The sequence below is a fragment of the Miscanthus floridulus genome, chromosome 18 (genome assembly GCF_019320115.1).
Source record: "Miscanthus floridulus cultivar M001 chromosome 18, ASM1932011v1, whole genome shotgun sequence".
NCBI lineage: Eukaryota > Viridiplantae > Streptophyta > Magnoliopsida > Poales > Poaceae > Miscanthus > Miscanthus floridulus.
In genome coordinates, this window is record NC_089597.1 from 46,882,623 (window position 1) to 46,887,012 (window position 4,390).

Sequence of the window (4,390 nt, forward strand, 5' to 3'; positions counted from 1 at the left end):
CTACCTATATCATGATCACTTGATAAACTAGGTTAGCACTTAGGGTTTCATTAATTCACCAAAACCAAACTAGAGCTTTCACACGTCCGGTCATAGATTTGCCGCTCTAGAACCTCTTTGTACTTGACCGGACGCTGCTCTCCTACATCCGGTCGGTTTTGCCACCCATGTCTGGTCGTCCCGACTACAGAGCCACTGGTCCAGCGTCCGGTCGTCCCGATTGCAGAGCCACCGGTCCAGCATCCGGCCGCCTCTGCGAGCTCGTTTCTTTGCGATCTTGCATACGGCTTGGTTCCAATCTTCATGCTTGGACTTTGATTGTTCTCTTGGGTCTTCTCTTGTGCTCCTAAGGTCTTGCTTGAGGTGTTGATCATCGGATCATCACGTCGCCTTCGTCTAAGTTACGTCTTGCACCCTATTGAACTACAAAACAAACACTTACAAATTCATTAGTCCAATTTGGTTGTGTTGGTCATCAACCACCAAAATCCAAAGTAAATGGGCCTAGGGTCCATTTTCCTTATAGCGCAAGCATCCCCCTAGTCCTCGTTGGAGCCGCTCGCAAGGAATCCCTCGCAAGGGCCAAGCTCCCGGTCGGGTAACTCCGTGGATAGCCTCGGGCCTTCCCCCACACAAGTGGGTCTCCGACGTGCCTTTCGGCAAGCCTCTCCTGGATGCTCCCTGCCGTCTTCACTATCAAGCTTCCGACCAAAACGCCGCGGGCCTTGTTCCCTCCGGTACACGGTGGCGGCCACACCACAAACACGGTTGGTGTGATCTCACAAGACTACAAGCCCCTTCAATGTACAACAATGGTGCATGCAAGCACAGAGTGGTAAGAGGTATGCAAACCTCACTAAACACTAGGCCTAAACCTAGAGCAAGCGCATAAGCGGTGGTCTAATCAACCTAAGTACTTCGCAAAGCACCTACGCTAATCACCTAATAAAACACTAAGCACTATGCAAGTTGAGATCACTAAAATGGTGTATCAACACCCTTGGTATGTTTCCTCAGCTCCACACACCTCATTTGGCCAGTTGGGGGTTGTATTTATAAGCCCCATTGAGAAAGTAGCCGTTGGGGATGAAATCCCGCTTTTCTGCTACTGACCGAATGCTGATCATGTCCTGACCGGACGCGTTCGGTCGTCTCGGTCGTTGGAGCCGCGATCCACTGATCGAACACTGCCAACGTCTGGTCACATGCCACCGGACACGTCTGGTCGCAAATTCACCGCTCTGGAACCTCTCTGTACTCGATCGGACGCTGCTGTCCTATGTTTGGTCGGTTTGCCGCTAGTGTCCGGTCGCTACTGCTGTTGCCGAGCCTCCTGATTGGAGCGTCTGATCGCTTTTCTCTAGCGTCTGGTCCAGCGTCCGGTCACCTTTGTGAGCTTGTTTCTTCGTGATCTTGCGTGCGGCTTGGTTCCTATCTTTGTGCTTGGACTTTGCTTAATATCTTAGGTCTTCTCTTGTGCTCCTAAGGTCTTCTTTGAGGTGCTGATCATCGGATCATCACATCGCCTTTGTCAAAGTCACATCTTGCTTCCTATTGAACTACAAAACAATCACTTGCAAATTTATTAGTCCAATTTGGTTGTGTTGGTCATCAAACACCAAAATCCAAAGTAAATGGGCCTAGGGTCCATTTCCATTTTCCTTACATTGTGGCAGCTTGATTCCTTCATGACTTGGTCAATGACCAGCTAGGTGTCGCCCCGGACGTCAAGCCATCGGATACCCAACTCAATGGCGATGCACAGGCCATTGATGAGTGCCTCATACTCGGCCGCTATTTGTTCTTCTTCTTGTTGGGGCGGTTAGAGGCTCCTTCACCAGCGTCCTCATCCCGCTTTGCCTCGTCCTTGGGGCGGTCAAAAATCGCCCCGACCACCTCCTCGCCCAAGGCGTGGCTGGTGGCGATATCGAGAAGTTCCTTGGTGGTTCGCGGGCCCTTATGTCCCAGCTTATGAACCAGGGACTCGTAGGTGGTCCCGAACAGGGAAAGCTCCTATGACGTCAGCATCAGCGACGTCGGACAGCTCGTTGCACTGCTAGGGGAAGAGCCAGATGTACCCACGATGAGTTTTTCGAACTTCTATCGATAGTTTTTGAGATCCTATGGGTTCTCAGGATGCGTGTATGTGCCCTAGAAGTTTTCCACGAAGATCTCTTTTAGGTCCGCCCAACTTTGGATTTGGTTGGGCGGAAGGTGTTCCAACCACGTTGGCGCCGAATCGGCCAGGAACAATGGAAGGTTGCGTATAATGAAATTGTCACTATCCGCTCCATTGGCTTGGCAAGCAAGCCAATAATCCTCGAGCCATAGTCCAGGGTTTGTTTCCCCAGAGTATTTTGGGATGTTGGTCGACGATCGATACCGTGGTGGGACGACGACTTTGAGGATGTGTCCACCAAAGGCCTGAGGTCCTGGCAAGTCAGGGCTCGGGCTTCGGTCCTCGCCGCTATCGTAGCGTCCGCCACGACGATGGTGGTAGCCACGGCTAGCCTCCTGCCTCTCATCGTCGTGGGCACGCCTACGGACATCGAGGGTATTGCGCGTGTCATGGTGGAGGCCGAGACGCTCATGCACCGAGGCCAAGACGCGTGGCCTACCGCCTCGCTGCGCCTGGTGGACTGGCACATCCTTGTTGGGTCACTCTGAGGGCGCGTGTTGGCTGGTGTCGAGCTTGCATTGTCAGGACAGCGAGCTCTCGGCCTGCTGCGCCGCCGCACGCTCGAGTAGCATGCGAATCTCACGATGGGCTCGATGATCCTTGGGTGTCGTGGGCTTCAGAAGCCCCCGGACCAAGGCCGCCATGGCAGTGATGTTCTGGCTTGCTTGGGTGAAGTGTGGGAGGGCTTCATCGTCCTCGATGATCCTCTGGTTCACGTCGTGGGCCATGGCGCACGCACGCCCACTGTCTCTATGGTGATAGATCTCTCGCTCGAGCTTCGTGCGTTCCTACTGGAGCTGGAGTCATGCTTCTTCGAGCTCTACCCGTAGGCGAGGTAGGGCCCCTGCATCCCCCTCGACCTCATTGTTAAGGTCATCATTTGGGGTGGTCCCTCCCTCATGGACGCTTTTGATGTATGCCTTAGGGGTACCTGCCATGAAACATTCTTGCGGGGGGTAATGGCTCCCCCTGCTAGAGTCAGAGTCGGAGGGTGACTTCGATTCTCCCACGAGAATGTCGTGGAAAGATTCCGCGACGTATTCAGTCATCCCCATGAACTCATCATTCATAGGGGATGGGCGCGTGCGCTGCGCCACAAGGTGGCCAATGGTCTCTGCGGTGTTGAGCAGACCGAACGGGAGCGCTGTCAAGGTGCTCTGGATGAGGTATTCCGGGGAGAGCGGCTCTCCTCCGGCAAGCTACGTCATAACATTGGCGAACAAGAAGGTGAGGTGGCGCAGGTCCTCCCGAGATGGTTGGGGTCCCAGGAAGGCGCCGAGCTAGCGCTCTAGCCTCCCATAATCAAAGCCGAGGAGCTGGCCGCTCCTGGGGGCGCGGGCCTCCGGTGCGTGCAACTGTAGTTCCTCAAGCGTCTCGGCGATCGCATTGAGGCTGGCGGAGTGGAGAGGCTGGACGACGGCGGGAACCTGTGCCAACTCTCCCTCCATCGTAACGATGAAGTCTAGGTTCCCGAAGCACATGTGTGCGTCCAGGACCCAGCTGACGCCGTGACTAGCCATCCGAGGCCTGATGTGGACATCGAGACGCACAAAAAGCCCCTACCTGGTGCGCCAAATGTTGGTGTTTTTAGACCACCGATGGGTAAATTTGTATTTGCGCATCTGGCTCGGATGGTGTGCTCCGAGTACACAAGGGTTTATACTGGGTCAGGCGAAACATCCCTACGTCCAGTTCGCTGCTGCTGATGTTACCGGCACTTGGTTTGTGGTAGGGGTTATAAACAGACGAGAGAGGGAGAGGATCCCAAGTCTCTAGTGGAAGACTAAACGGGTGCTGAGAGCTCGCTTGCCGCTCAGCCATATGCTCGTGTCATGCTCTTGTGTGAAGATCCCCCTTCATGGGGCGCCCTGCTTCCCCTTTTATAAGTGAAGGGAAAGCACGGGTTACTGAGGAGGAAAAGGAGAAGAACGAGAGAGAGAAGAAGGCTTCCAGGGTTGCTGGGAACTTCTTCTCCTTCATGCGAGTCCCGCGCTATCCTATAGATGTTAACAGGGATGGCTTCATGTCATGGCCCTATTCATCACTGACGTCATGCGTAGGCATCATCTGCCGGTTATGGCGTTCCACTCCGTCCCGGCGGCCGTTCTGGATGTGAATCCCTAGGTATGACCCGTCATGGCCACGGGTTACATCAAGGCGTGCCAGCCTCTTCCCTGACGTCAGAGTTTTGACCCAGGCCCATACGCTTGG